The sequence below is a fragment of the Cebus imitator genome, unplaced genomic scaffold, assembly GCF_001604975.1.
Source record: "Cebus imitator isolate Cc_AM_T3 unplaced genomic scaffold, Cebus_imitator-1.0 Scaffold103, whole genome shotgun sequence".
Taxonomy (NCBI): domain Eukaryota; kingdom Metazoa; phylum Chordata; class Mammalia; order Primates; family Cebidae; genus Cebus; species Cebus imitator.
In genome coordinates, this window is record NW_016107418.1 from 920,483 (window position 1) to 931,656 (window position 11,174).

Consider the following 11,174-nt stretch of genomic DNA (forward strand, 5'->3'; position numbering starts at 1 on the left):
GAGGAGGGGGGGAGGGGAGGGAAGGGGGAGGGGAGGTACAAAGAAATTGGCAGCAGCTTTGAGTGTGGGCAAGCTCTACTGTAATCCAGTACCCAGTCAAGGGTGAGAGAAATGAAGAAATGAATTGATTGTTTCTCCCAGATTATGTTTAGAAGATGATAGGAAGAATGTTGAAAATAACATATATGTGTTCAGGATGTAAGAAAGAAGATCAAACATAAACTATTCAAACCTTTTGGCCCTCTAATTATACTTCTGACTATTTAGCCTAAATAAAAATTCCAATGAAAGGGAAAAGGGTATATATACCGAAAAAGTTTATTAACAGTACTTATTTTCTTTTCTAAGACCTAGGTGAGAACAAAGCATTACTTATATTAGCGAAACATACAAAAACTTAACAGAGGAGAAACAGTTTAAGAAATCAGTATATGTTAACTTGAAGGAATATTATACAGTTGTTAAATTAGTAATTATAAAGATTATATAGAAATGTATAAATATATTTATATATTACATATATAAACATGCAAATATGATATAACTTAATTAGTCATATAAAGGTTATATAGAAACATATGTTTATGATATAACATGAAATATAAAAAGAAATATATATAATTTTTAGCATCTAAAAATACGTACTAGTTAAACCCACATCAACAAAGGCTGGAAAGAAATATAAAACTGATAATTGTTGTGAAAGAGTGGCATCCCATGTTTGAAATTTTTTTTTAATGCATTGATTGCTTTTATTTAAGAAAGACCCAACATCATACAGAAGTCATGAAGAAATTGTTTCAGAAGAAACTTTTTGTCCAATTTGTAGGGAAAGCAGAGAGACGAGAGAGAGAGAGAGAGAGAGAGAACTTCAGCTTGGTTTCAAAACAAGGATAGAAATATAGGATAACTTAAGTTACCAGCACACTTATAACAATTAAAAATCATCTCGCTTCTTCATTCTTCCAGCGTAATTCTGGACTCACAGGTGGATTGACCTGACCTCCAGGAAATGTGTGACAAGGACTTGCCCCTCAATTCCTCAGTTACAGCACACGTTTGTTGTTTATGTGAAGCTGGCGGCTTTCAGTGTCATGCTGAAAATTTTCTTTTAGGTCATTGTTGTGTAACTACCATGAAAAGTAATAATTTCGGAAAAGGTAGGAAAAGGTTCATGTCAGGAGGCGAATTAATGTGTTCCAGGGACAGTCATGGAAAGTGCTTGGCCACACTGGGCCTGTTCTGTAGCCAGGCATTGCTGAACAGTGCAAAGAGAAAGGCACTGGAGGCACATAGAGCTGGGCTGGGAGCCAGGCTCCACTTCATACCAGAAGTATGAGCCCAGGCAAGTTATTGAACTTCCTACAGCTTAGTTTACATAGCTGTGAAAATGGATGAATAATGCCTGCTTGTGCTGTTGTTAGGGAGGGGGACACCCTGCTTGGAGGCGAGTATGCAGTAGGTGCTCAGTGAGTGGTGACGATGATAAAAAGCAATGCTGCTCATTTTCTATATTCCTCTTTTCATAATTATTGAGATTACAATGGCAAGAAGGAAATCCAGCTTAAAAGAAAACATTTGCTAATCTGTTTCTGGCAAATGGAAATGAGAGCAACTGTAAACCACATGAATCTGTTCAGGAAAGAAGAGAACGAGGGAAGGAAGACTTTCTCAGCTGGGTGGTTATGTGAGCAGCGTCTCTCCTGTCTCTCTGTTAAGTAATTTATTTGGACATCTTGACTGATTCATAACAACGTGGCACTAAAAAGCAGCACTAAACTGCAAACCTGCGTGCACTGCAGAAATAAAATTGGACACGAAAAGGTGATGGCCAGAAAAATTTGGGGAGGGCATACGGAATAGAAAATCTTACATGATATCTATTCCTGTTATTTTTTAAATCAGTTTATAGAGTCTAACTTTTAAAAACAAAAGCTAGATTTTAGCTCTTCTCAATCCAGTGATTTGAAATCAGCCTGAAGAGAACAAGCTGCATTGCATTTGCTCTCTATGACATCAATAAAATTTGTCAATTTCATTTGGATTTCCAGAATCTCCAGTGCTAGGAGACTCACCAGCTGGAGAGAAATGGCCTGACTTACAGAAACTGAGCAGAGACTCTGGAGCCACCTGATGCAGAGAAACCTGTGACCTGGAAAAGTCTATTTGTGTTTCCCCTGGGAGTGTGGGCCAAGAAGACAGGGACAAGCTCTCAGCTCTGACTACCCCTTTTACAGGGAAAAAATCCTGTGCCTTCTTTGCACCAAGTGACAAATTCCTTGCCATATCGAGATGGCTTTTCCTCTTCCTCTTCAAACATCTTTTAGCAGCAATAGCAGCTCAAGTAACTGGAGTTATTTCAGTGTTAAAATGCAGGCTTTGTAGACCTCTTATGCAGACAGATGCAGTTTCAAAGGAAACGTCTTTGGCTGGGTACTCAAGTGTTACATGGGGATTTGGGGAGTTAATCTTTCCTGTTTCTGTTGTGGGAGAAAAGGAGAGCAGAGCTGCTCTTTCTCATTACTCTCCCCAGCGTGCATCTGTTTCCTTTCATACCTTGGAATTAGGAAGACGGAAGAGACTTGAGCAGTGACCCACCTAGCCTCCTGATGCTTGCTGGTCTCACCTTAAAACCCCCAAAACAGATGGTAGTTGATCGTAGTTGTAAAGACCCCAGCATAGACTTCCTGCAGCCTCCCTTGTTAGCCACTCTCAGTGCTTAACCTTCTGTCATCTGAATAACTGCTTCTTAAAAATGATGTTCGAGACCAGCCCGGTCAGCATGGTGAAACCCCATCTCTACTAAAAACACACACACAAAATTCGCTGGGCGTGGTGGTGGGCACCTGTAATTCCAGCTACTCTGGAGGCTGAGGCAGGGAGAATTGCTTGAACCTGGGAGACAGAGGTTGCAGTAAGCCGAGATCCCGCCACTGCATTCCAGCCTGGGCAACAGAGCAAGACTCTGTCTCAAAAAAAAGATACCAAAGATAGTAGAAATTGGAAAGGAACCTCCCAAAAAAACCATGCAAAATCCCAGTAAATCCCCTGCAACAATGTTGCAACAGTTTAAATTTACTGTAGAAAGAGCTGAAGTTTAGGAGACACGACTTGATAGTATTTTTGAGAGCTATTACGAGTGCAAATGAGTCTTGTTCCTCTTGCAGCAGGGCCTGCTCCACTGAGTCATCCTGCCTTCAGAAGCTTCCAGCTAAGCAGCAGGCCCAGCCACAGGCTCCGTGTCCCGAGCCTCCAGAGGACAGGCTCCCACACGACGTTCTCATTGCCCTTAGCTCCACTCCAGGAGGGGCCTGCGGTTCTGCAGCGTATCAGGGGTCTACTGGGAAGTGAGGTGTCGCTGTCCCCTTCTGGCAGCCCCTGCAGTGTCTGTGAATGGCTCTCCTGGATTAAGAGTTTGCAAAGAATGGCCAGTGGCCAGGACTGGCCTGCTGCCTGTTTTTGTTTAACCCGTGAGCTAAGAATAGTTTTTACCTTTTTTAAGTAGTGGGGAAAAAAAATCAAGAGAAGAATACTATTTCGTGATATGTGAAAAATCACATGAAATTCAAATGTAAGTGTCCATAAATAAAGTCTTACTGGAAGAGAGCCTTGCTCATTTATTTCTGTCTCATTCGTTACTGTCTGTGGCTGCCTTCACGCCACAGTGGCAGTACTGAGTAGTTGTGGTGGCACGGTGTGACAGCAGATCCTAAAGTATTTGCCATCTGGCCCTTCACAGAAAAAGTTTGCTGACCCTGGCTTTTGAGGCTCTCATCACTTTGGGATCCATCTCCTCACCTTCCCCAGAGGGAGGGAGGCAGTAACGTTCCTCGGGAGTGCTTAGTTCTTGCTCCCAAGGCGATAAACCCCAAAAGCCCCGTCTCTTTCTGCAGTCTTCTTGTTGGCTTGATAGTGGTAGGGCTGGTTCAGCCAAGATTAGTTGGAGGGTGGGAAGGGGGCGTGGCATAGGAGGAAGCGGGGTGTCTGCTCTAGTCCTGTCTGCAGCGATCTTTAGGATGCAAAATACGAAGAAAATGCTGGATTTTGGCTGTGGGATATAATTCGAATTCTGGAAAATTAGAAGCAATAGAACGTGGGATGTGGGCGTCCAGGACAACTCCTCTGTTTGGCTGCATTTGATGCCATGGATGGAGGAGATGGGAGAAGGAAGACGTTTGCGCAGCAAGAGGGAAGAATCAAGATTCTGCTTTGGATGGACCAAGCTTGTGGCTTGTTGACTAGACAACTGTCCACCTGAAAATGGGTTGGATATCCGAATCTGCGAGACGTCGCAGGTGAATGGTATGGAAAGCCATGGGAGTGCATGAGGGCGTAAAGCAGCGGGCACCAATGGAAACAAGAAGCTGTCTAAGGACTCACAATGGGCTCTTCAACGCTTAGAAGTTAGGTAGGGGAAAAAGACTGCGTGAGGGCAGGACCCTGAATGTCCCACTCACTGCTATATCCCTAGCACTGGAAATGGTGCTTTGCACACAGTACCTGCCCAGTAAATTTTTTGTTGCCCACATAAGTGAACTCGAGTTCCAATGGACTAGCATCTTCCACAGCAACACCACACCTGCCTATCTTCCCTCCCCTGATCTCTGTCTCGTCCTGTCTCTCCTTCCTTTCTCTTCTGCCTTCTTGTTGCCTTCTCCGATATGTGTTAAACTCATCAGGAGTGCCCAGGCACCTGGCCATTCTTGAGCATTCCTTATCTGGCTACAACTCTGGGTGACACTGGTTGCTAGTTTAGTGAAAGAGCCAACATATATTCTTCTTTTCGTTGACACAGTTTTTTTTAACGTTACACTTGTTCCTATTGCACCTCTCTCTTTATGAGCTGTCAGTTAATGCTGTTTTGGCTCTATTCCTATCAGAGACGAATGCATCACAACTTGGTGTCATCTGACCTCAATTAGGAAGTTCTTGGTTATGACATTGTTGGGGTAAAGAGGGAGATGTTCAGTACAGGTCCTCCCTGGCATGAGTGAGGTCATGCAGGATGTTCCCAGGTGGAGGCTGAGTCATCGATAGGCTGCCTTTCAGGTGATATTATTCAGCTCTAGGTGCCTGCACTTACGACAGAAGAGTCTCTCTTATTTCCTTCTATCTAGTTGATTATGAAAAGTCATTTGTGATGGAATCTAAGGTCAGATTCCAGCACAGAGAGATTACATCTCTTGCGCATTCCTTATCTACATGGCCTATCATCAAAGAAAATTAAATCGGTCTGCCAAGATTTGATCTTCACACACCATTGAGATGAGTGCAAATTGATTGCTTATTGTTGCTAGAGAGAAGTGGACTTCTATTACGGCCTGCTTGGGAGTTGCTTGGGGTGGGGCGAGGGAGATGAGAGAGAGTTGCCAAGGCTGGAGGCCGTGTTTAGCGGCAGGCATTATGCCAGGCGCTTGACGAGGATTTTCCCATCGAATGTTCACAACTGCCCAGCGAGGTTGGTATGATTATGTCTGCTTTCCAGATGAGGAACCTGAGGCCGAGAAGGCAGAGGGTCATGTTTCAGGGCACACACTGGGAAGTGGCAGAGGCAGAACCAGAACTTCGCATCCTTCAGGGTGAGTCCCGCAGTTATAAACGTGCAGTATTCCAAACAGTATTGCATTGCAGGGAAGACAATCTTTAAACTCTTAAAGCTTCAGACATCACCAGGATACAGATCACTTCCAAATGTTTAGCTCTGCCTGCTAAAATCCAGGCCACTCTCCAACTGCCTCCTGGACATTTCTACAAGGACATCCTTCTAAAGGCTAGAGTGCAATGTAGAAACCCAAATAACCATCTTCCCTTCAACACCCAGACCTCCGCCCCTCACTGGCCTGCGTTTTTTCATGGTATGTCATTCTGTCAAACTTCTCAAAATCTGAGTTATTCTGAACCTCTCCTCGGGGATTCTATCCCTAAAACATTTCTTATCTCCATCTCTCATTTCCATTTTTCCTATCACTACCATTTTGGCCTTTGTCACCTAGAGCTGGGATGACCAAGACAATGAAATATGTCGTTCACCAGCTGTCACAGTTTAAACACTGCGTCATCAAGTCAGAGCCTTAAACTACGGGCTTCGACTTTGTCTTTGGGATCACCTGGAGAGTTTAAGCAGCACTACGAATTCTCTAAGAATCATCTCCCTTTTCAGCATTACCAGGGTCATATAAGGTGTGTTTGTATCTCTGAGATCAATCATGTTGTCATAGATTCTGGGGCCAGACCTCGTATCCAAGCATTAAGAAGTCAGGGCCTTAGTCATACTCTTGTCTCTTTGGACTGGATGAAGGCAGGCAGGCTTGGCTGCCAATAAAAAGAGTCAAGTGGGAGAAATTTAACATCATTGCACGTTTCACTTTTCATTATTCCCCCTGAAGGCATCTGCTCTGTTTTCTGGTGACTTACGCAGGTGGTGGTGCCTCTGTGAGGCCTTTGATCTTCCCACCAAAGGGCCGTGCTTCAGACTTGTCAGCTGCCCATTTTATGTCTTCTGACCAGCTTTCTTGGAGCTTTCTTCCAGAAGACAGCTAGTTGGTTGGCAAATCTGGTCAATTATCCCCGAATATAACGGCAAAGTTTCTTAATTTGCATTCCATATAACACTAGTACTATGAAGCACTACAAAAAGGAAAATTCCATGGCCAAATAATCTTACAAATCTCTTGGAGAGGCATTTTAGCATGTTAAAGGCTTTGAGAAGATCTGCATTGCAAGGGCTTGTTGATTTTAGTTTGTTCCATCATTTTCCAAATGTATTTGACCATGGAACTCCTTTATTTTCAAGCGCTATTCCAATAAAACTGAGGCCAATATCTATGAGACATGATTTCTGGTAGGTTAAAACATGGGGAAAATGGCTGTTAATAATATACATTAATTGTAACAAGCATTCTAATTTCAGAGACCTTAAAATGTGAAAGCTTGTGGACTTTAGGCTTAGTTAAATCCAGTGATACGAAGTCACTTCCCTTGGGACTAGGCTTTTGTGGAACACCCGTGAGGAACTGCTGGGCAAGATGATTCCATTTTAACAGGGATGTTCTAGATATGACCAAATGTGGGCTATGTGGTAGAAAGGGCAGGCAGAGGAGGCATTGGAGGGGAGAAGGGATTTCCGGCAGCTGCCACTGCCCTCTGTTCGAGAGGACTGGCCTGGGAAGGAAGGAATGATGTCTTCATTGCCTGCAGCCTGGGCTCTGGTGGGCAGAAGAGTGTGATGACCCCAGCTCCACCCTGAGAAACAGCCTTCTGGCTTGCCAGGTGAGAGGTATCGTGAAACAGAAAAAAATGCATATATGTTGTCATCAGGTGGCAGGGTAGGGGTGGTGGTGAGGAAGCTGATCGGAAGTGGCGTTGAGCCCCAGCTGTGCCCTGTTGTGGCTATGTGAACTTGAGGGCATTTTTATATATTTCTATATATAATATATAGAAATATATATTATATATAAAACATATAAAAATATAATATCACCAGGATGCAGATCACTGCATTTCAGCCTGGGCAACAGAGTGAGACTCTATCTCAAAAAATATATATTTTATACATATATATAATTATATATTATATATTTTATATAATACATATAATATATATATATTATATTTTATATAATACATATAATATATATATTATATTTTTAATATAATACATATAATATATAAATATATAATGTATAATATATATTTTATTATATATTATCTATTTTTTAATATATATAATATATATATTTTGAGACAGAGTCTCACTCTGTTGCCCAGGCTGGAGTGCAGTGATGCGATCTTGACTCACTGCAACCTCTGCCTCCCAGGTTCCAGTGATTTTCCTGCCTCAGCCTCCTGAGTAGCTGGGACTACAGGTGCTCTGCCACCACGCCTGGCTACTTTTTTGTATTTTTAGTAGAGGTGGAGTTTCATCATGTTGGTCAGGCTGGTCTCAAACTCCTGACCCTAGGTGATCCACCTGCTTCGGCCTCCCAAAATGCTGGGATCGCAGGTGTGAGCCACTGCTGCTGGCCAGTTGAGGGAGTTTTTTTAACTGACCTGAACATCCGTATCTTAGTACATCAGTGGAACTACCATGATGATAACTGTCAGATGGATTCTGTTTATGCTGTGTATAATAGAAAGCTGACTACAGTGGCGGACGCAAATAAAGCTCTTTTCTCACACTTCTCAAGAAGTCCAGAGGGAGGCATTTGGGGGGTTTTGAGGACATCTGTGACCCAGGTTGCTTCTTTCTTCCTGCTGCTTTCTCGGTGGAAACTTTGTCTTCGCATTTGCCTTCTCGTGCCCACATGATGCCAGCTCCACCTCCCACCTAACTACATTCCAGGCAGGAAGGGAAGAAGGTGAGGCTCCTATACTAGGAAAGCAAAGCCTTTCCTAGAAATCTCCAGCCGACTTCCAGCTAGAACTCCCTGGCCAGCATCTTAGCTACCAGTCTGAGCAGGCAAGCATTAGGGGACGCTTTGCCATTGTGAACAAAATCGGGATTTGTCAGAAAGGAAGAAGGGGAATGCAGATACTGGATCCATGCCTAGTAGCATCGGCCACAAATGTTGGCAGATTACCAGGCTCTGGGAGGTAAGAATGTGCTAACACACACACATGTGCCCAGCTCTGTGCCAGACACAGACTGGACCCCCCTACAGCTGCTCCTCTTTCCACACCTCCTCCCTTCTGTCCCTGTCTTCGATGGCTGTTCCCGTCTTCATGGTTGGAAAATCTGTTGTCATTTGTGGTTATACCACAAGGGGGCATGTAACTGGGAGGGAGTCAAAATCTTCGCTGTGCGGCTTTTGGTCCAACATGCACAGTGGAGGGGAAATGGACTGGACGTTTTGCAACAGGAAGCCCGGGGTGGATGCCAAATGGTAACTGGGCGTCCAGATACGATATTGTGTTTCACTGGAGAAAGTCAGTGTCTGGGCTAAAGTCCTTCACTGACTACACAAGTGGATGGCTCCCTTGTCCTCTGCACTCCCAGGGGGATCGCTACCTAAATTATTTGTGAGGCTTTATGGCAGCTCTTTTATTGTTATTTTCCCGTGTTGACGTCCTGCGTCTTCAACCACGCTATGAATTCTTTTAGGACAAGTCTTGCTTCTTGTTCCCGTTGTCCATGCTGTCCCCACCCTGGATCCTCTGACAGTCCAGTGCCGTAGGAGCCAGCCAGGGGACCATGTGAAGTGGGCCTGGGGTGAAGAGGAGGCAGCACCCTACAATGTATGCAATCCTTGCCTCTGTCTGAAGGCACTCACATTTAAATAAAAAAAAAATAAACAAACATTGGGAACTAACGGGTCAAAGTAATGATCAGCAGTGGCTACTCACCTGAAAAAAAAAAAAAAGACAACTATTTATTTTATGCCTTCATAGAAATACATACCTTTGATGAATATGTGTCAAAAAAGGCAAACCTGAATCCCATCAAGCTTCTAGGTGTAACTACCAATTTACAGGACATAAAAGAGGAACATGTTTAAGGATACCACAGGAATGCAATTAGCAAGAGCCAGTCTGTGGGAAACCCTATGGGACAAAATGACCCAGTTTCCTCAACAAATACATTGCGAAGAATATAACAAATGTGAAAGGCAAGCCTATAGATTAAAAGACATTTAAGAGCGACATCAACCAGTTGTGATATATATTTTATTTGATTCCTGATCTGAATAAACTATAGAAAACTATTTGAGGCAATTAAAGAAATTTAAAAAACAGACATTGACCTTATGTATCTCCCCTTCTCTTCAAATACAAGTTCTAAAGTGTCTAGTTTACAAGTCAATTCACTCCTGGATAATCTAATATATATTTTAAATTCTGGCCTGATTAAGGAATTATGTTTTTTAGGTATGATAATGATATTGTGGTATGTTTTTTAAAAAGAGTCCTTATCTTTTAAACATGCATACTGAAATATTTTAGAGATAAAATGATATTAGGGATTTTCATTTTTTTGAGACGTTGCCCAGCCTGGAGTGCAATGGCGCCATCTTGGCTCACTGCAACCTCCAACTCCTGGGTTCAAGTGATTCTCCTGTCTCAGCCTCCTGAGTAGCTGAGATTACAGGCATCTGCCACCAGGCCTGGCTAGTTTTGTATTTTTTACTAGAGACGAGGATTTCTCCAAGTTGGCCAGGCTGGTCTCAAACTCCCGACCTCAGGTGATCCACCCTCCTCGGCCTCCCAAAGTGCTGGGATTACAGGCATGAGCCACCGCGCCCAGCCAGGATTTTCTTTAAAATAACACAGTTTGTATGGCGGGAATGGCTGGTTAATTCATTACAGATGAATTAAGACTAGCTAGCCAAGGACTCATGGTTGTGGAAGTTGGACAACAGACGGATGAACGATCATTATCTTAAACCCTCTAACTTTTGGTTATGTTTGAAATGTTCATTAAAAAAAAAAAGGCTGAAAAAGGAATAATCATTGGGGTAACCAAACCATACCCATGGCTGACAGAGGTGAATTTACCATGCAGCTGATGAAATGCAGATGCCTGAGCCTATCACCAGCACAGGCCCCTCCCAAGAGAATTGTGTATTTATCAGTTTCTCAAAAAGGGCTCCTCAAATGATAAAAGCTTGAGGCCTCACAAACCTTCCATCTACCCTTGATGGCAGGCAACTGACTGACAGCTGCTTTAGACATTCAGTGAATGTTTGACAACTTTTTTTTTTTTCCTGGTAGAGTTGGGATCTCATTATGTTGCCAGGCTGGTCTCAAACTCCTGGGCTCAAGTGATCCGCCCGCCTCAGCTTCCCAAGTAGCTGGGACGACAGGTTTGTGCCACTGCACCTGGCTAAAAGCACTTTATATTGAAGATTTTCAAACATACACAAAGGCAGAGACACACATTATATAATGAACCTCATGTGCCCTTCCCAATTTAATTTCTCAACATTTTGTTATATTTACACCTTTTTTCTCTTCTTCCTTTTTCTTCTCTTCCTCTTTCTTCTTTTCCCCTAATTAGTTCTGTTTCTGTTTTCTTTCATAACCACAATATCATTATCATACCTAACAAAATTAACAATAATTCTTTAATATTATTTATGACTGAACCCATGTTCAGATTTTTCCCAATTGCCTCGAAATGGTTGGTTCTTAAGTAAAAATCTCCAATTAATGTTTAAAACATGAAATAAGAGCCATTA